The sequence below is a fragment of the Equus caballus genome, chromosome 24 (assembly GCF_041296265.1).
Source record: "Equus caballus isolate H_3958 breed thoroughbred chromosome 24, TB-T2T, whole genome shotgun sequence".
Taxonomy (NCBI): domain Eukaryota; kingdom Metazoa; phylum Chordata; class Mammalia; order Perissodactyla; family Equidae; genus Equus; species Equus caballus.
The window spans coordinates 48,934,336-48,956,636 of NC_091707.1; the positions used below are offsets into that span (position 1 = coordinate 48,934,336).

At 40.1% G+C, this 22,301-nt stretch overlaps 1 protein-coding gene and 1 long non-coding RNA gene across 6 annotated transcripts in view; one reads left to right on the plus strand and one right to left on the minus strand.

Moving 5' to 3' along the window:
* BTBD7 (BTB domain containing 7) overlaps window positions 1-22,301 on the minus strand; it is an 88,694-nt gene that overhangs the window by 18,425 nt on the left and 47,968 nt on the right. The window lies entirely within an intron of this gene.
* LOC138920632 (uncharacterized) lies at window positions 1,626-21,768 on the plus strand. 2 transcript variants are annotated; one of them, XR_011432124.1, is made up of 2 exons: window positions 1,626-1,808; window positions 21,475-21,768. It is a non-coding gene; the product is annotated as an uncharacterized lncRNA (long non-coding RNA). The 2 variants fall into 2 exon arrangements; XR_011432123.1 differs by lacking the exon at window positions 21,475-21,768 and adding an exon at window positions 7,561-7,751.

Sequence of the window (22,301 nt, forward strand, 5' to 3'; positions counted from 1 at the left end):
CACTCTAATAAAAAATACCAACTTGCATTGTTGATAGTTTAATCCCTCAGGATACATAAAATACTGTAGTTTTATGCTCATCTGGGACTAATTCTGGTGAATTAAAAAAAAGAAATAAGTGGTTTAAGTGAAAAGGACCAGGGTCATGGAGAAAGTGACTATGGCACCTTAAGAGCTTAAAGAAGAGAAGAAAATCTGAGGATAGTCAGCTATTTCCCTTAGGAAAGATCATTTCAAAATATAAAGATAAAATATAAGTAAAATCTGAGTGATAAAGATTGTGGAAGGGAAAACAGCTCAAGCTGGACAGAAATTCTTCATAATTAAGTTTACTAAAAATAAAAAAGAACCTGATAATGTGTGCGTGTGCGGAAGAGGTATTTAACCACCACCACCACCAGCAAAAATGTGGCTAAACAGGCTGCTCTCTAAAGAGCTCAGAGCTTTAAGAGAGAGAGCCTGAGCAAGCCTGGATGGCCTAGTGGGTAAAGTTTGGCACTCACTGCTTTGGCGGCCCGGGTTTGTTTTCTGGTTGCACGAACCACACCAACTGTCTGTCAGTTGCCATGCTATGGTGGTGGCTCACACAGAAGAACTAGAATGACTTACAATTAGGATATATACCCGTGTACTGGGGCTTTGGGGAGGAAAAAAAAAGGACAAAGACTGACAACAGATCTTAGCTCAGGGTGAATCTCTCCCTGTAAAAAGAGAGAGCGAGCCAAAAGAAAGGGCATCAATAAACTCCTGAGACTTTCAAAGCTCAGAGTTACTGTGAAACCATGAAAGGTGAAAAGAAAAAGGTAATAAATCCCATTTTCAGGTGAGACAGGCTCATTAGTAGCCAGTATAGAGTCTGCGAAAAGTAATGCTTCATTCCCTTTTCTGATAATGGTACCAGATAAGGAGAATATCATAGAGAACTGTGTAACCTGAGTTCTGAAAAGCCTTTAATAAAATACTTCACGATGTCTCTAGATTGTGAGCTCCACAAGACAGGGACTGCTGTCTTCACTGTATTTCTAGCACTTTCTTGCACATGGTAGGCGCTAAAGAAAAATTCGTTCAATCTACAAATGAGATCTTTGTAGATAAGATGAGATACAGACAGATGACAGAACAGTGGTTACATTTGTAAGTAGCACTGATTAACTCAGGGGATGGAGTGGGGAGTCTGTTTTTGTGATGTTTGTCATGAACTTAAATAAAGATGTGGAAAGTATGTTTCAAAATCTCCAAATGACCTAAAACTGGGATATGCAGTTAACAACAAACTGGATAACCTGATCATAATTGGCTAAAAAGATGGGTCAAAATGAAGATGAAATATAACTAGGAAAATTATAAAGTTCTATATTTAAATTAAAGAAAATCAACTGTATAATAGATGATAGGGGAGAGCTAGCTTAACTACCATTCATGTAAAAATAATATCTAGGTATTTTAACTGAACAAATGCAAAATGCGACATGGCTGCTATAAAGCTGAAGCAATCTCAGGTTTTTAGGATACGAGCATAAGTCCTAATCAAAGGAAGAAGGCTGCACTGCTCTCCTGTGGAGTGCTGTGTTCTGTTCTGAGCCCTATGTCTTAGATGGGGCACTGACAAAATTCTAGAATTCTTAGAGAAGGGGAAAAGAAAAGTAGAGAATTTGAGACTGTCACAGGAGAAAAGCTCCAAGCAAACAAGATGATCTGGCTTATGTAAGAGCGACTGGAGGAGAGACAGAAGAACTATCTTTAAATGTCTAAGGGACCTTCATGAGAAATGAAGAGGAGAAATGACTGACTTCTCTGCTATTCCAAGGGTACGTCCTGGGAAACAAACAGATATTAAAAGAAGGGAGATTTCTGACTCAATATTAAGAAATTTCTAACAATTAGAATTGCTCTCCTCCCCTCCCCTCTACAAAAATGTAGGAGCAAAGGCTGGCTCGTCACATTAGGGAAAGAGTCCAAAGAACCCCTACAGTGGATACGGAACTAAGGTCAGATGACATCCAAGCTCCTTTCATCACAGAGATAAAATCATTTTTAGAAAAGTGGTAACACAGTTAAACATAAGAGTAATTAAATCTAAAGATTAAAGATTGATTTATTTAATCTAAACATTAAAATGAGGTCCTTTTAAGGAATACTGAGACCACCACAATGAAACCTGCATGTAAACAACACCCAAAGGCATGCGTATGTGCTGATGAGAAGCGGGAAATATGGAAAAGCTCTGAACAGTTCTTGTGATTTTACGGCGTGCCCTGAACATCAAGCTGCGGAGGGCAGGCCTCACGCAGTTGTTGGGGGAGGACTTCTGTCAGTCTGCTGTTTTAAAGTAGGCCCTGGAGTAGAGCTGAGTAGGGTGGGTCAATCTGACAGGAAAGACATGTTTGGGAATGAAGCAGAGGAAAACAGAGAAAAAGTGGTTATTTAAAACGATGTATCACAACTCTACTAAACAAGGATGCTGGCAGAGGTACAGAAAGAGAATGAATGATAATATCATGTGTCTAAACTTCTGAGGTTTACAAGGAAGTGAGACATGGTAGGAAAAAATGGGCTTTGAAATCAGACAGATTGGACTTGAAATCCCACCCTGGCCACTTAGCAGCAGTCACTTTGGGCAAATCACTTAACCTCCTTGAGCCTGAACTGTTCTCATTTGTAAAAATGGGATTATACTGCTAACCCAGGGTTGTAATGAGATTTAAATGAGACTGTACCCTTGACATTCTTCACTCCTTCAAACATTCTGGAGTACTTACTTGCCCAGCACTGTGAGTACACAGTTCTTTTTACCACACACTTTCCTGGGTGGTGTCATCTGCTCTCAGGGCCTTCACTCCCTTTGCATCTTTACCACTTTCAAGTCTCCATTTCCAACCCAGAGCTCTCTCCTGACTCCCAAACTCACTCAAACCTCCCATTGGAGAGCTCCAGAGATATTCTGCAGACAAAAGTCAACTTGTTTTCTCTGGAAAAACGTGTAGTTCCCTCCTTCTTTATCCCTGTTTCAGAGAAGGATAGCTCATCTCTCCGAAGTACCAAAGCCAGAAATCTGAGTACTGTTATTGCTTCCTCCTCCAGAAGCACACATCCAATCTACCATCTAATGCTGTTCATTCTAATTTTAAATCCATCCCCGCCACTGAATCTCTACCACCTCCGTTTCAAAATCTGATACTTTCTCCCTGCACTACTGAAACAACCTAAAAAAGTTCCCATCTCCAGTCCTCCTCCCTTCCAATCAGTTCTCCATACTGTTGCCAGAATGATATTTTAAAATGCAAATTAGATTATATATGTAACAAATTATTCAATAGCTTGCAAACGACTTCAAGATAAAACCCAAATTACATACTCTTGGTAGTCTGGTCCCTGTCAACCTCTCCAGCCCCATCCCTGCTCATATCCTACATTCTAGTCAGACTGTGCTACTTACAATTTCCTAGAATTCCAGCAGACTCTCTCACTTCTAGGCCTTTGCCTATGTTGTTCCATTTTTCTAAGATGCTCCTAATTCTCCTTAACTCCTCCACATGTTTTACACTCAGCTTAGATGCTGCCTCTTTCAAAAACCTACCTTGATCCTGCTCCCCAAGGCCTGGATCAGCTGTTCCTCCTCCCTAAACGTATCCATGGCGCCCTGTGTTTCCCTCTATAACAGCACTAAACTCTCATGCTATTTTACCTTTCTGATACACTTGTCTGAATCCTCTATGAGACTGAGTGCTCCTTTGGGGTAGAGGCCCCAACATATCTCTGAGAGCCTGAAACCTAGTAGATAATTAATTAAAAGCAAATGTAATAGCGAACATTTTTGAAACTTATTATGTGCCAAGCTCTGTACCTAACTTAGAATATTGAATTCTAGCACATCTTCTCAAAGAAGGTGGTATTATTATTATTCCCATTTTACAGATGAGAAAACTGAGACTCACAAAGATTAATTAACTTTGGAAAAAGATAAGTCATACCTAACTAAACATATCCTTCCCTTCCCTCCTAAAAAATCCCGTCCCCGGGCTGGCCCAGTGGCACAGCTGTTAAGTGCGCACGTTCCGCTTTGGCAGCCCGGGGTTCGCCAGTTTGGATCCTGGGTGCAGACATGGCACCACTTGGCAAGCCATGCCGTGGTAGGCGTCCCACATATAAAGTGGAGGAAGATGGGCACGGATGTTAGCTCAGGGCCACTCTTCCTCAGCAAAAAGAGGAGGACTGGCAGCAGACGTTAGCTCAGGGCTAATCTTCCTGAAACAAAACAAAACAAAACAAAACAACCACCACCAAAATCCCATCCCCCTCCCCGCTTTCTCCGTCTCTAAACTAAGATCTTATGCAGTCAACACCCGTCAGAACTTCTTCACCTGGACCACTTCTCACACGAACAGAAAAGCACCGTGTAAATACACCAGACATGGTGACACTAACTCACAAAGGTAAATGGAAGACAGGCAAAAAAAATGGAATGTTGAAAGGCATATTTTTAAAGAGATTTATCTATATTGTCAAAATTAATATTTTCATATCATGATAAAGGATTTCAGGTGGAGGTAAATTTGCCTTTTGTCAAGGTTATCGACAATGAAATGAAAATGGAAACATAGCAGGAAGGCCGAAGGGATGCGGGCAGGGAAAGGCCAGCAAGCGAGATGCAAAGAAGTTTCGCACAATGCCATTTCCTTGGTAAATTCTGGACCAGTCTTGTAGGGCCAAAAACACTATCAGCACACTCAAAGATGGTCAGATTCTTGGTGACAAAGTGACACTAACCCAAATCTCAAAGACAAATGTATAAATTAGAGCGTCCACTTACACACAGTGCCCGGTATTCATTCTAGGGAGCAGAATGCCACATTCTATCTCAGCTCTTCTCAAACCATCTCAGGTCAAGGAACAGTTTCTGTTCTTGTTTCTTTCTAAACGTCCAATCTGTTGGACCAATACTTCAGTAACATTCCGTAAAAATGCTGCTTGAATACTGCGGCAATGTCAAATTGCTACAAGAGTTTAAAATGCTTACTCTCAATTTCTGTACTTATCTCACTGTAGACACATTTTGAAGAGCACTGTCTGTCTAGAATTCCTTCCCCTATGCCAGCTTTAGGATATATGGAGGTCAAATTTGTTTCCTCCTGTTTGGTACTAATTAACTTTCAGAGGGAACTCTTTTTTTCCCTACTGAGTTTACTGACTCCATTTCCTAACTACAGATAAAATAGAACATATCTTTATTTCTTCAAAGACAACGACAATCAAAATGACTACTTTATCTTTTTAAACTAGAAATTTAGAGCTTAGACTATTTCCCACATACGGGAGATTACTGCTCAGACATATTTGCCACGACCAGCCCTCTAATCCCACCTACCCACCCATGGGCACAGTGTACTTCTCTGTCCCAAGACTTTGGAATTGGCCATGAGATCTGCTTTGACCAATGAAATGCTAGTAGACATGCTGTGACAAAAGGCTTCAGAAATACTTTGGGGAATTGGGCTTGCTCTCTTGCCTTCTGCCACTGCCACACCATACCGCGGCCGGCTTCTTGGTCCCAGGAGAATGAGCAGCAGTGGGAACAGAGCCACTCAGCCCTGCTGACCCACAGTGGCAACCAAAAGTGACCCTAGCTGCTGCAAACTTACATTTGTGATTTCAGCTGACCTGTAAATTTGTGAGAACTGCATGTTCGTTGTTATATACCACTGAGATTCTCCGGTTGTTTGTTACACAGCAATGGTTGACTAATAAACTATATAACTTTTTGGATGAATTCAAACGTTTTTAACAATTTCCTTTTAACAGAAAAACTCATGTATAGTCAAGACATTTAATGGCTCAAAGGTGCCCATGCATTCTGCTCAGGCAGATTTTCAATGATGCGGCTGTGAGGTTGGCAGACAGTGTGAAGTCAACTTCTTAAATTTTTTTTTTTTTTTTTGCTGAGAAAGATTCACCTGAGTTAACATCTGTTGCCAATCTTCCTCTTTCTGTATGTGAGCTGCCACGATAGCATGGCCGCTGACAGATGAGTGGTGTAGGTCCATGCCTGGGAACTGAACCCGGGCCACTGAAGTCGAACATGCCAAACAACCACTAGACCACAGGGGCTGGCCCCTTAGAATTCTTTTTGCTTGCATGATAACCGCATTTTACAGATCCATTTCCTAGTTGTTTAATCCTTTCTTCTATTCTCTTTCACCAAAATACTTTCTTTCTAACCCTTCATTTTGGGGAAAAAATGCCTCTTTTCAAAATTTGAGCTATATAACACGAACGACCAAAGCAGAGACATAAAGAAGTAAAACAAATTAATTCGACACTGAGTAATACAAAAGATTCTTATTGCTGCATATTAAATGGGATCACTTTCTGTTTTTATGATCAACATTTTTGTTTTTCTCTGTTTTGTGTTCCTCTCATAACTAAAATAAGCTTCAGTGTGGACATATCTCCTGAATACACTGTCAGGATCTGTCTTTATTGCCACCCTTATACTCTTCGTATTCCTAGGTGTACCCTAAATACTCGTTTCACTAGGATCAGTGGTAAACCTTTTCACTGGCTCATGTCCATCAGGAACTGTATAAGCAGCTTCCAGATTCAGAGTTCCACACTGTGGTTGAGGTGGGAAGAGAAAGAGGGAAGCAGGCAAGGGGCAAGAAAGGAAAGGAACTGTGGAGGGAGATTACGGCTTGTCATACAACATAAAACAATGTAACACATTTAGAGGAAGGCCGGCCTTCGAGCAGGCACGCTGGCTCTTCAGTGGCACCAGAGTTAGAAATGAGACTTCAAGTGCAAATGGGCCTGAGAGAAAAGTTGTTTCAGTTCTCTCCTACTGACCTGTATGTGACTGATTCCGAATCCTAAGGAAAGGAATTACAAAACAAGAGGGAAGTGAGGGCAGCCTGAAGTAGGGGAAAGAGCATATTGGCTTTGAATTCAGACAGTCACATCGCTAACTCTTGACTCTCTCTCATCACCCTGTGCTGGATCAAAGCATACCCTCTGTGGGGCTCATTCCACCATATATAGGATGAAATAATCCCTTCAGAGTTCTGAGGACTATGCTAAATAATATTGGGCAGCCAATCTGTCCCTCAACACTACTCTCTTTCTAGGCTAGAGATCTTAAATCAGCTGTGTCAACTCACCCTCCTCTGACCTACATATATAACTAGTCAATGTGTCCTAGTGATTCTTCCTTCAAAATGGTCTTCCATTAGACTCTTTATTTTGCGTTCCCACCAACAGCACCACTGTCCAGATCCTCAGTATCTTATACATCAATTCCCAAAAAGCTTCCTATTGCCTCCCTCTCTCAACATTCCAATCCATACTATAGCACACCTTTCAAAGGTTTACTACTACCAACACATCATCCCTGCATAACTCTATTTTATAAAAGCAACCAGAATTCCGGATCCAAAGCAGAAAATGAGTGTCAGACACGTGGATTAGAAGACAAGGCAATCTGTGCCTCACTGTTTTTAACTGCCGCTCCTTGGACGCTGCAACTTCTGAGAGCTTGCTGGATAAATGCTTGTCTCTGCTATTCCTCAGGGGGACCACGCTGAAGATTCTACAGAGCTCCTCAGAGGGTCCTACCCGGGCTGAACCCCGGGTGCCTCCAGTGGTGACCAGCCCCTTGGCTCACTCTCGTACTGCTTTCCCTCCTCCCTCCCCTGCTTAACTCCCCCCAATTCTCACTCCTGTTCATGGGATTACTTACCAAATAAACTACCTGCACACAAGCCTTTGTTTTATTTAGGCTGTGTTTTAGCACACGTTGTGGGGGAATGGGAGGAGACACCCATACAATAATTGTAACAGAACTGGCCCTAGAAAACAAGATTCTCAAAAGCGATTCTGCAACTAGATCACTCACAGGTCAGATGGCAAAAAGGACCCCATTCCTAATGGTAAGTGGGGTGGTGATAAACCCTGCATGCAGCAGCATGACAACACTAAGGTTTTTCACTAAGTGTGGTATTAGTTTAGCAATAGTGGTGGTACTTGAATGGAATGGGAACATCAGTAATTATAAGGACCTGATGTTTGGCTGGCTTTAGTTAACAGCTTTAGAAGTCATGAAAAAAGAAAACGACAGGCTCAGGTTAGCCCCCCTCAAGTCTAGGTATTCTGTCAAAGTCAGAAGACTTCTAGGTCAGTGTTTAAAGAGACCCTTATTTCCTGTAGCTGCAGAACAGACTACCAAAATTCAGGCTCCAGATTTAATTTCAAGGATGTCAGAGCTACAAAGACAACCTCAATGCAAAGCCTTGACAAATCTTCAATGATAAAATCTGGGTCCTGATAGGAACAACTGGACACAGAAGTCTGAAGTGGGGATATTTGGGTGGATGAGCTAGGAATGCTAAACCCCAAGATTTGCCTGAACTTTCTGGGTTGGGAGAAGCAGCTTCCCCAACTCCTTGCTAGAGGACAGCAGCACCCTCTTGTCAGGAGACCCTGCAAGAGCCTGAAAAGATAATGCTCGTCCTCTTCAAGATCTGCCCCCGCCTCCTCTCACTAGCTCCAAACCAATAACCGGGATCTGATCACTCATGATCATAGTTTGAGAGAGAAAATGCAGCCCCTGTTCTGGGAGGAAAAAATGTACACACCCAAGAATTCCAAGACCTGGCTACACGTCTGGGCAGGTCCTGGAGGAACATGTGTGGGAGTGGATCTTGAGAGTGCTGAAGCAGGGTGCTAGGTTTGTGGCAATACAACAGGAGCAGGAAGGTACTCATCCAGTATCCAAGGGATTCACTGGGGCATCTCTAAGTGCTTCCCTACACAGTGATAATGGAAACCGGAAACCGTGGCAACCATGGATAAAGCAACTAAAAGCTTGGACACCTTTGGGATGAATGTCTGGGTCACCCCACCTGGCAGGCTACCTAGACCTGCTGAAATATTGGTAAAGTGTGATGAAAATCTACGTTGGGTGATAGAAGACTGTGCTAATTTGTACTTTTCAACTTGCTTGAGCTAGAACTGTTTCCCATAATCTCCATCCCTGTATGATTCCAAGCTAAGGTTGGCCAAGGGAAACATGTGAGATTTGGAAGGCAGAACCAACAGCCATTACTCTCTAAAAGCCACTGTAGCTAGATGTGGCAACAAGCAGAGGCAGAAGTGCCTGTGAGTTTCAGCTTGTCCTTCTCTCCTCTACTCCACGCCTAGCTCTCCCTCCCAAATGGTGACAACACTAGCTCCAGGCCCCAGCCAGATGCTTGGCTGCAGATCCACAGACAGCACCGCCACTCTCCACGTGCTCCCCTTTGCAGCCCCACTTCAGTGGCTTGATGTGCATGGCTTCTCAGGCCGACTGGCTGATAACCTCTCTGTAATCTCTTCCTCTCCCTTCCAGACCTTCACTTCCCCAGCTTCTCCCTCAACTGCGTAAGGCCCAATTCCTATAATAATTCCCTTATCCTGATTGAACTGAGTGACACAGTTATGATGAGAATGTCAATTACAGCCTCCAGCCAGTGCAGCAGCTGGGACTGTGGATAATTTCAGCAGCTTTCCTAAATTGAGTCTTTTGTAGAGGCAGGGCTGGTTACCACCTTGAAGGCTCTGTGATGAAATGGATTTCAATTACTGTTTTCCCCTAAAAAACTGTTTTGACCTATGAAAATAACATCAGAGGATTAAATAATCTATCAGTTTTCTACTGCTGTGTAACAAATTACCACAAACTGAAAGGGTTAAAACAACAAACAAATCACCTCACATTTTCTGTGGGTCAGGAGTCGGGGCACAGGTCACCTGGTCCTCAGTCAGGGTTTCATAAGGCTGCAATCAATCTATCAGTTGGGCTTGCATTCTCATCTGAAGGCTCAACTGAGGAATAATTTGCTTTTAGGTTGTTAGCAGAATTCATATCCTTGTGGCCACATAGCTAAGGGCTCAGCTTATTGCTGGTTACTGGCTGGGGTGGTCACACGTGCAGCTCCTGGAGGTTGCCTGCATTTCTTGCCATCAACAGGCCATCTCACAACACAGTGGCTTATTCTTTCAAAGCCAGCAAGTGTAAAAGTCTCTAGCGCAAGTCTGTTATCAAGACGTAGTGTAACGTAATCATCTTTGCCATACTGTATGGGTTAGGAACAAGATGCAGGCTGCAGTCACACTTAAGGGGAGGGGATTGCATAAGGGTATGAATACCAGAAGATGGGGATCATTAGGGGTCACCTTAGGGTCTACTTGTCACAGTAGGTTTAGGACTATCTTAGTAATACCCTTTCTGACATACTGGACACTCTGAATCATTTTAGTCTGCCCTTAGTACTTGTTCCTTTCATCTACTTCAGCTCCCTTTTCTCAGAACATATCTAACTTTATTACTTCTCTGAAGAGTGGTAAGAACTGCAATCAACACTTTAGGTAAACAAATAAATGCATCATAGTTCGGCAAAAAAAAATAGGTTGATTGACAAGGGAGCTAAAAATATTCACTAGTGAAAGGACAGTAGTGGGAAAACTGGACATCTACATGCAAAAGTGTGAAACTGGACCCTATTTTACACCACTCACAAAAATTAGCTCAAAATGGATTAAGGACTTAAGTGTAAGACCCGAAACCATAAAACTCCTAGAAGACAACATCAGGAAAAAGCTTCTTGACAATGGTCTTGGCAATGATTTTTTGGCTGTGACACCAAAAGCAAAAATCATCAAGCGGGACCACATCAAATTAAAAAGCTTCTGCACAGCATAAAAAAACAATCAGTAAAATGAAAAGGCAACTTATGGAATGGGAGAAAACATTTGCAAACCATATCTGATAAGGGGTTAAAAATCCAAAATATAAAAGGAACTCAGACAACTCAACAGCAAACAAACAATCTGATTAAAATATGGGCAGATGACTTGAAAAGACATTTTCCCAAAGATGACATACAAATGGCCAACAAGGGTATGAAAAGTGCTCAACATCACTAACCATCAGGGAAATGTAAATCAAAACCACAACGATATATCATCTCACACCTGTTAGAATGGCTATTCTCAAAAAGACAAGTGATAAATGCTAGCGAGGCTGTGGAGAAAAGGGAACCCTGGTGCACTGTTGGTGGGAATGTAAATTGGTACAGCCACTATAGAATACAATATGGAGGTTCCTCAAAACATGAAAAATAGAACTATCATATGATCCAGCAATCCCACTGGGTATATATCCAAAGATGAAATCACTATCTGGAAGAGAGATCTGCACCCCCATGTTCATTCACAATAGCCAAGACAAGGAAATAACTGAAGTGTCTATCAATGAACACTGTATTATATACCTGAAAGCTGCTATGAGAGTAGAGCTTTAATGTTCTCACCATAAAAACAAAATGTTAACTATGTGAGGTAAAGGATGTGTTAACTAACCTTATTGTGGTAAACATTTTGCAATACATACGTGTATCAAAAATCATCACGTCCCAAACTTACATGTTATATGTCAATTACATCTCACTAAAGCTGGAAAAAAAAAAAGCAAAAAGAAAAGAAATCTAGATTAAAATCTATTTTCACTGCAAAAAAAAGGGCTGAGTTTTATTTTTCCTACCCTTTCAGCTAATGTTCACAATTTGGTTGTCTGTTGGGCAGAGGTGCATAATATAGAAGTAGAGTCATAAAGTGTAACATATATTTACCTACATGGAAGTATAACTTTGAAGTTTATGCCCCTTTGAATAGTTTTATAAGATTTTCTTGCAATAGTTAAATGCCAAAAGGTATTGCTACTATTATAGATCTATTCCAAATATCTTACATTCCCTTTAAATATATTTTAAAAGTTATATTCTGAGGCAATCTCTAGATAGTCTATCTGGATGGATATACAAGAAACTGGGAACGCTGGCTGCCTCTGTGAAGGCCAATAAAAAGTTGGGAGGGCAGAAGACTCTTCACAGAGTACCCTTTGGTACCTTTTGAATTGTGTTCCATGTGAGCATATTTCTTAATCAAAAAATCAAATAATAAAAAAACAAAGACATTAGGCTATGGAAGTTGCCAGGAGCCCCTTCCCTCAGTGCTCAGTATAGAACCCATCACTGCCCACCAAAGCCAAGCACCCACTGGGAGGGAGACGAGAAGGCTCTCTGCTCTGAGAACACAGCTCCCTTGCGGGGGAAACAGGCCGTCCCTGAGATTCCTGCTGCTTTCAGGCTGAGAATGTACAGTGAGTGCTTTCTCTTTCTTCGTACAGCTTTTGCCAAGCTGTGCAAGAAGGAAAAAACAGACTGAGAAAGATGGGAAAGAAGCTGAAAACTTCTAGGGAAAACCTCAGTAACTCAGCAAATAAAGGAGGAGGCTAAAGCACACAGACACTGACAAAAGACAAGATTCTCTCAAGCCATGAAAGGAAAAGGAAAAAAAGGACTAAATTTAAGAACACTTAAGATACTTAACTGAATATAGATTTAGAACTCTTCAGTGTTTACTTTATGAATTAATGTTCTCTAATAGGGTATTTTAATATTTATGCTTAAGTGGTTTTTAAAAAATATTTATTTTAATATTTTAAAAATTATTTTAATAAATAAACAATATTTATTTTAATATTATTTTTTTAATATTTATTTTAATATTTTAAAAAATTTTTTAATATTTATTTTAATATTTATGCTTAAGCGGTTTTTTTTTTGTGTGAGGAAGACTGGCCCTGAGTTAACATCTGTTGCCAATCTTTTTCATTTTGCTTGAGGAAGATTGTCGCTGAGCTAACACCTGTGCCAATCTTACTGTATTTTATGTGGAATGCTGCCACAGCGTGGCTTGACAAGTGGTGCTACGTCCGCATCCGGGACTGGAACCTGAGAACCCCAGGCCGCTGAAATGGAGCTTGTGAACTTAACTACTATGCCACCAGGCTGGCCCCAGATATTTATGCTTAAGCGTTTTGGGGGTGACAACAGCATAATGAAAGGGGGAAGCATGTACGGGGATGTCAGTTCTCTGGACACAGGCATCATATATAAGCCTCTGCTATACTACAATGCAGGGGGATCTAACTCTGGGACCTACAGGATGCTCCAACTCCTCGAAACCGAACGCACGTTCTTATGTGCAGGTATCTTGCTGAAAGAGAGAGTGAGAGACACCACCAGAATCGGACTGACCAGAGACCCAATCCCAATTCCCTTTAGCTGTGCGATGCGTGAAATTTTGCCTGTTTCCTCATCTGAAAAACGTTTCCTAATCCTCAAAATGTACCTCATCAGGTTTCTTTGAGAATTAAATAAGATAATAAATACACGGTACCCAGTGCCTTGTTTAACTTACAGTAAACATCAAATGAATGGCAGCTATTACTAGAAGTAAGTTTCCCTGATGAGGGTGCCCACCATTACTGGTATATTCCAATTCAAGAGCAAGCACGGGGACTTGTGCTCAAGAGAGCAGAGCAAGTCAAAAATTATAAAGAGAACAGAAATAGTCAATGACAACCTAAATGTATTGTGCACTTTCCTCTCACAGATCATTTATTTACAAATGTTAAATAAAAACAATAATAGTACTCAGTATACGAAAAACTCAGAGGTTCACACTTCTTTATGTATGTATATAAAAAAAAATAGCCATCCCTTGGACCTTGAGGGAATTATGTTAAGTGAAATAAGCCAGATAGAGAAGGACAATCTCTGTATGACTCCACTCATATGAGGACTTAAAAAATGTAGACAAAGAGAACAGATTAGTGGCTACTAGGGGAAAGGTGGGGTGGGGAGTAGGCACAAAGGGTGAAGGGGGTGCACCTACAACACGACTGACAAACAATAATGTACAACTGAAATTTCACAAGATTGTAACCTATCATTAACTCAATAAAAATTAAAAAAGAAAAAAGAAAAAAAAATACCCATCCTTGCTCATTATGCTTAAATCATTTTCCCACTGGTGACAAAATAGTACGTTAGTATCCTTAATTCCATTATAATAATAAAGGAAAAATCCAAGGCTTTGGGAAATAAAGCCATGTAATTATGATTTTTATAAAACTTTTTGATATCTACTGGTTAGTTAACTCTTAAATACGATCATGTGCTCCCTTCAAAACAATGCACCTCACAGATGATTTCTTCCCACAGAGACCATATTCTTTCCCCACATCCCCCAAATGGGAAACAGTAGCTCTGGAGTCAGAAAGACTAGATTTCAATCTTGGTCTTAGCACTTTCTAGCTGCAACCCCAGGAAAGAGACTATTTTCAGTCCCAGTTTACCTGTAAAATGGAGCTAATATCTATCATAGAGGATAATGTGAGCTAAGTGCTTAGCACAGTGCCTGGCAAAGAACAGGTGCTCAAAAAATTCTAGTGAATAAGTGAATAAATACAGTAAGAAACTTCAAAAAAGAATTCGTAATTTTTGATGTATTATTTATAGATTTTATCTCCTTAAAGAAAGTATGTATTGGGGCAGGCCCCATGGCCGAGTGGTTAAGTTTGCGCACTCTGCTTCGGAGGCCCAGGGTTTCACCGGTTTGGATCCTGGGTGCGGACATGGCACTGCTCATCAGGCCACGCTGAGGCGGCGTCCCACAAAGCACAAACAGAAGGACCCACAACTAGAACATACAACTATGTACTGGGGGGCTTTGGGGAGAAGAAGAAGAAGAAGGAAAAAAAAAAAAAGATTGGCAACAGATGTTAGCTCAGGTGCCAATCTTTAAAAAAAAAAAGGTGCTAAAAGGAGCGTGTTTAAAAAAGAATGTACTTTTTTTTTTAAAGAATCACTATTTCTGGAACACTTCTTATGGTTTCTGCATGCTGCAGCCAAAGAGATCTTTCAGAAAATGCAAATGTAATCAGTCACTTGGCCTGTCATGCTCAGGATAAAGCCCATGTCGAGCACAGTATACCAGGTTCTTTAGCAGACAGTCCTGCTCGCCTCAGTAGCCTCATCTCTCGCCACACCTCACTTATCTCCGCAACTCCTATCTCCAGAAACCCAAAGTGCCTTGCTCTCATTTATCTCTAGGCCTTTTACCTGCAGTGCCTGCTGCCTGGTATGTTCCCTTTTACCGCCAATCTTTATTTACTTAACTCCTATTCATTCTTCAGGTCTCAGCCTCACGGGGAAGTTCTTCTTGATGCTGTCCCCCTTCCCCGACCCCCTACACTGGGGCTGGGGCTCCTCTTCTTCCCGGGTGCTCCCCTAGCATGCAGTGCTTTGCTCTGTCCAGGCACTTACACTGTAACTGGCTAGACTATCTTACTCATTACTTCAATCTCAGGGCCTGGCATACGGGCTCAATAATTGCTGGCTAAATGAATAAACTACAGGAAACACAGTGCTATTTCCACACCAAGGGTTCATTTGAATCGACAGGTTATCTTCCTCCCTCCCTGCTACAACATTCTCATTTTTACCTTTATTTGCTTGAAAACACAGGCAGCTGCTATTCTCTCAGGTTTGTAGATTACAATGATCACATTTACAAGATCATATCCATCCACTTCTATTTAACTTAGTACCTCTAAACACTTGACATCAAAATGCAGTTTAGGAGTGGGGTTCATACCACTGAAGACTTCAGATACTTAATACTTCTACTGTTTATACTTATAAACAAAAAACTATCAATCTAGAATTACTTTTTTTTAAAGATTGGCACCTGAGCTAACATCTGTTGCCAGCCTTGTTTTTTTTCCTTCTCCTCCTCCTCCTCCTCAAAGCCTCTCAGTACATAGTTGTATATTCTAGTCGTAGGTCTTTCTGGTTGTGCTATGTGGGACGCCGCCACAGCATGGCCTGATGAGCGGTGCCATGTCTGTACCCAGGATCCAAACCAGTGAAACCCTGGGCCGCCCAAGTGGAGTGCACAAACTTAACCACTTGGCTACGGGGCCAGCCTCTCAATCTAGAATTTAAGATGAGGCATAAAATAACAAAGAAAATTTTAATCACATAGTTTAGCTTGGAAAATTTTCTGAACCTCTCATAATTAGATACAAGCTTGGCTATCAACTGGTTTAGAAAACCAATGTGATGCCCATGTATTTTCTAGAAATACTTTAATGCATTTGGCGTCAAAATTCAGCATTGCTCTTCAATGTAAACTTCAATAAGGAAAGAACACTGACAGTGGAAACTCAGTATTAAAACCAAACCACTTTGGAAAATGCCTAACTACTACAGTTGAAGAGAAATACGGTTTGAAACAAGGACATGTATGTGTGCAAACTGTGTTTTCTGTTTTCTGGCACTACTTTCAGATGTGTAGATATTTCAACTTAAAGTACCGTGAAATGTATTTATCAGAAGGTTTATAGATATGTCAACGCCTAAGAGGAATACAAACGTTTTAATCAAAAGAATCAAAATAGGGCCGGCCCCGTGACCGAGTTGTTAAGTTCATGTGCTCTGCTTTGGGGCTGAGGGTTTTACCGGTTAGGATCCTGGGTTCAGACCTAGCATTGCTGATCGGGCCATGCTGAGGCGGCATCCCACATGGCATAACCAGAAGGACGTACAACTAGAATATATAACTATGTACAGGGGGTCTTTGGGGAAAAGAATAAATAAATAAATACATAGAAAAAGAGGAGACTGGCAACAGATGTTCGCTCAGGTGCCAATCTTTAAAAAGAAAAAATCAAAATAGAGCTCAAAGTCTTTTAATATATCTAAATCATCCCCTTTGTGGAAACGTATCTAGTGAAGCTAGCCCATGTTAATTTATAATACAAACTGATATGTCTATTCATCCAAATATATGAAAAAATGGTTGGAGGCAAGCACTTTCTAGTTGGTTTATATTCACTAAATGTTTTAGCAGTTCTGTAAATATACTACAAACTAAGATCCAGTCTTTAGGAGATACTTATAAAAAGGTACTTCTTGGGGCCAGCTCCATGGCCGAGTGGTTAAGTTCGCGTGCTCCGCTGCGGCGGCCCAGGGTTCGGATCCTGGGCGTGGACATGGCACCGCTTGTCAGGCCACGTTGAGGCGGCGTCCCACATCCCACAATTAGAAGGACATGCAACTAAGATATACAACTGTGTACATGGGGGGTTTGGGGAGACAAAGCAGAAAAACAAACAAAAAAAAGATTGGCAACAGTTGTTAGCCCTGGTGCCAATCCTTAAAGAAAAACAAAAGGTACTTCTTGTTAACAGTATTTATCACTGAGAAGTGAGACTGAAGGGTTCTTAAACATCTTTTGTATCATTTGCACTATCTGAAATCCAACCATTAGCGCATCTATCTAGAAACAAAAAAATGCTATTAAAAATGTTATTTAAAAAGTCTATACTTAAAAATTTTTCCAAAGTTTAACTATGAAAAAAGCAAGACAATAAAATGCATAGTGTGATGCTATTTATACTACAGCAGAACAAGATATGCACGTGAAACACACACATTCATGCACATATAAAGGTTTGTAAGGAAACCTATCAAACTGCTCAAAGTATGTCATCAATAAGGATGTGGGAAAAGGAATGGTAGTGGGTGAAAATACACTAGACTGTGTTTCTCTATCACTCATTCTTTTTCAAACAATGAGCATGAACTACTTTTAAAGTAAATTGATTCAAACTTAGAGTTGTTACAGAGGATGGTTTATTTAGGAACGTTACCAAACTAACTATCAGAAGTCTTTTAAAGTGCACAGTATATAGGAAGCTTAGCTGCTGAGTGTAGAGAAGGTACTCAGTAAATTCTTGTTTCAAGTGCATCTTTTGAAGGGTAGAAGTGGCCTTGGAGAAGTAACAACCTAAGTACTTGTTTCCTCATCTCTACAACGGGAAGAAGGTGAGTAGCTCTCATACGGGTTACTGTAAAGATCAAGTCAGGTATTCCACAAAAAGAGCTCAGTCCAGTGTCTCGCACATAGTAATGGCTAAATAATATCATTACTAATCTATCGTAATTCTTGGAATAGTTTCTTCTAGCTACTTCCAAAACCAGAAGTAGACAGAATGCTTGTACCTGGTCAGAGTCCTTCTTCTCTGGATATTTTAGGAGATAAGAGCAGTATTTGGTCTTAACGCAGAAACTTCAACTCTACTTTCAATACTGATTCCGAAAAGCCAGGATATTTGTACAATGTAGAGGTTCTTCCTTCTGTCACTTTTCCCTCCTCAATCACTAATGCCCTCCCCAATCCTATTTTCCTCATGCCAAATAAAGTGCATCTCGAATTGTATTAATTTTTGTATTCCTTGGCAACAGAAGGTATAAGAGGAGTAGTTCAAATTTAACTATGGTAGAGCCAGAAAAACAAAAATAAATTGGGGCTTTAGGAAAAGGCAATACATTAGGCCATTTCTCTTAGTGTTTCTAAGGGAAAAAGGGACTATAATTGAATCAAGGTACAGTGGAGTGAGAGTTTAGACCAAACAGCCTACCACCCTGGGAAAGCTCTATGGACCATTTTTTTATGGCCCTGTTTTGCCATCTAATATTGAATGTATCACTGTCTTAAAGTCTGAATCTAGTAATGTTTTTAAGACTTTGGAAACTTAGAACCAAGTTGCCAAATGATGTGTAGGGATAATAACTCAATTCTTATCTTTAAAAATTTTCTAAAGCGTTAACGCAATTCAGTTTTTAAAACATTTTTAAGGTGATCCCGGCTTAACAGGCATAGTATGTGCTGTGTGCACTTCTATGAAGAAGGAATGAGCTTAAGATGAGGAACTCAGACAGAAATTATATGGTTAGCACACGGCACAGCCAGGATTAGAACACAGATCTGACCTCAGACTTCCTATTTATAAAATACCATTAAATTTGGGCACTGTTATTTACCTCTGAACCTCTCTGCAGAAATGGGAAACCCATTCACCAAGTTTCACAGGATTGTTGTGAGAATGAAATGAAACAACGTATATGGAGAGCTTGTCCTGAAGCTAGGTACATGGTGGCATTCAAAAACGGTTCATTTTAGGGGCTGGCCCCGTGGCCGAGCGGTTAAGTTTGCGCGCTCTGCTGCAGGCGGCCCAGTGTTTTGTCGGTTTGAATCCTGGGTGCGGACATGGCACTGCTCGTTGAGCCACGCTGAGGCAGTGTCCCACATGCCACAACTAGAAGGACCCACAACGAAGAATATACAACTATGTACTGGGCGGCTTTGGGGAGAAAAAGGAAAAAATAAAATCTTTAAAAAAAAAACTGTTCATTTTAATTGTCTTCTCCCTGCTACCGCACTTTGCATAGCAATGGTGTTCAATAAATGCTAACCTGAACACTTAAAATTCATTTTTAAGATATTTAAAAAAGATATGTGTCTTATTTTAGGCCTACCGACATAAACAGTTCTGATCAATTGATGTAATTATTCTGTTTTGCTTTAAAAGTTATATATAAATGGTGATAGAAGCAAAGCATAACGAAGAACAGATATCTCAATTTCAAGACAAAATACGATACCATCAGTTTACAATCTTTCTGTATTTCAGAACATGCTGCATTGGGCAGCACTGATGAAATGCTCTCTCTGCCATCCTCATGATGACTTGAGTTCAATAAACTCTTATAATATAAATCTTTAGCTTTTTCTTACTCCAGAGTAGTACTAAGTTGTTTAAAGTTTTGTGTTCATCTCCATACTGACCTATAACATTTCATCTTTTATTTGATTATATTAACGTCTGTAAAGTTCAAATTAAATCCAATCGCTCAGACCTTGACTATAACAAACACACACTTGGACTGAGGAAAAAACCAAACCCAAAACAAAACAAACAAGTCTTCCTCTCTTTCATTGTTTCCTTCCACTGTGGCATCGTTGCAATTTCAGTATCACAGAGAAAAGATTTTGCTTATTGTTGAGAGAAGGCTTCTAGTTAAATTCCACATAATTTTAAATGAAAAGAAATAGAAGACACTCAATAGACTGACTCAAATGAACTGCAAGTATTGGAATTACACTTCTTGCTATGGCTACAAAGTATCTGATACACACTTACATTCAAAAAGTCATATAACAAGCCATAATATTAATTTATACTCATTATCTTTTAAGTATACAAATAAGGATGAATAAATACTCCATTTTCAATAGACCAGAAACAATGGCAACTCCTTAGAATTTTATTTTTCCTTAATAAATTAGCACAAAAAAGAAATAAAAAGATGCCTAATTTAGAATACAAATTTTCCCATTAGTTTACATTCTGAGTTATATTTGTACTATTTCTGTAAATGCACTTTTATTGCTAAAATTTTTGAGACATAACTAGTTCTTTGATCTAAATTATAATAGTGCAAAAGGATTGCCCTTCAAGTAAACTTCTTTTGGCTTCAAAAGATTAATAGCCTTGACTGATTTCCAGGAATATTTTAAATTCATTTGAACATTTTAAATTCAATTCAATTGAGTAGAAATTCTATTTTATATCAATGGACTAACAAATAAGGAGTTGATAACACAATTTTATTGAAAATTTAACTTAAAACCGTGTTTAATGGTAGAGAGTTATACACCATTCAGACCACATCTAAACTTGCTTTTATAAATACTACTTCATATTTATTTCATAGATTGAGGTTTGGTGTTTTCATTTTATTTGCAACTTCTGAGGTTAAACAAGTATTACACTTCCCCTCCTTTTTTTAAAAAGAAAAAGTTACTCAGTTTTCATAGGTATTAAAGATGATTCAAAATATGCAACTGAGAGTCTACTAAGAGCAAAAAATATTGTGCTAGGTTCTTAGGGTGATTCAAAGATGACCAGGATTTTGATCTTGTCTTTAGGGAGTATATAATACACTAGTTGATAGAGGAAATGAGACACGTCCATAGGTAATTCCAAAAGAAATGAGAAAATGTAAAAACCTAAAATAAAAATGAAGTCTTTTAGAAGTTTGCAGGAAGTAGGAAATACTTCTAACTTGGAATGCCTAAGACAAAACAAGGGAAGTAGCATGGAAGTTTGGTCTTAAAGGGCAGGGTAGAATTTGGACATTTAGTGATCAAAGGCAAAGACATTCCAAGACAAAACAAAAGTGTGAGCAGAGGGTCAGAAGTGGAGAGTTTGCAGTCCATATGAAACACGGCTTACATTCTAAAATAAAATACGCCATTAAATATTACACTTTAGAACCCTATTCATAATTTTGAGTAAAAAATTTTTTTTTTCCTGCTTTATCTCCCCAACCCCCGTACATAGCTGTATATCTTAGTTGCAGGTCCATCCAGTTGTGGGATGTGGCACGCCGCCTCAACGCGGCCTGATGAGCGGTGCCATGTCCGCACCCAGGATCCGAACCCTGGGCTGCCACAGCGGAGTGCGCGAACTTAACCACTCGGCCACGGAGGCAGCCCCGAGTAAAAATTTTTTAAGGGCTAAGTTATAAGTTACATCATGATTAGAGATGTATAACTGGAGAGTCATTTGAACTGCTATTACTGAAACTGAGACGAATTCTTCATCTATGCTGGATGTTTAACTGAAACCTACATTTACTCCCCTGAACTGTTGATAATAGTCTCTAACTTAGCTCCATTATTCTCTAGGAAGTATATTCAGACCCATCTGCTAAAGAGGAAACAACTGCAGACAGAAGTAAAACGAAGTGCCTGCTCAAGTGAAGTGAGACAGAAGGAAGACTGTCAACACAGGGACAATGGAGAGGACAGAAAGAGGGAGGATGGATTAGTGAGCCAGGACACTTAGTCTTTGCTATTTTGCATTTGTTTCAAGTCACACACTCTTGGAATCTCACCAAGTTGCTAAGGGAAAAAATTAGGTCACTGCTTTCAGTTGTTTCTCTGTTAGATTTTTAATTCAATAAAATATAATCACAAGCATTATGACTAAAAATATGGGCAATGCATTACACAGTCCATTTTGGAACTAAAGTTATAAATAAATTTTGTATTCCAAACACTGAAACATACATTTTTGATCAAGATGAAAAGATAAAATCTTCAGTTTAAAGTGTACTACTGTAAATGTTCTGCACTGGAATATACATGTTCTCGTTGGTGCTAATTCTGGGCTATTTTGTTCTGAGGTCAACAGTATTTATGACAAGGAAAAATAAATTCTTATAGTAAGCTCGTAGTTGTTAAAGTTCGTGAGAAGGGCCAGCCGGGTGGCACAGCAGTTAAATTCACACATTCTGATTTGGTGGCCTGGGGTTCGCAGGTTCGGATCCCAGGTGCGGACACGGCACCGCTTGGCACGCCATGCTGTGGTAGGTGTCCCACATATAAAGTAGAGGAAGATGGGCACGGATGTTAGCTCAGGGCCAGTCTTCCTCAGCAACAAGAGGAGGACTGGCAGTAGTTAACTGAGGGCTAATCTTCCTCAAAAAAAAAAAAGTTCGAGGGGCCGGCCC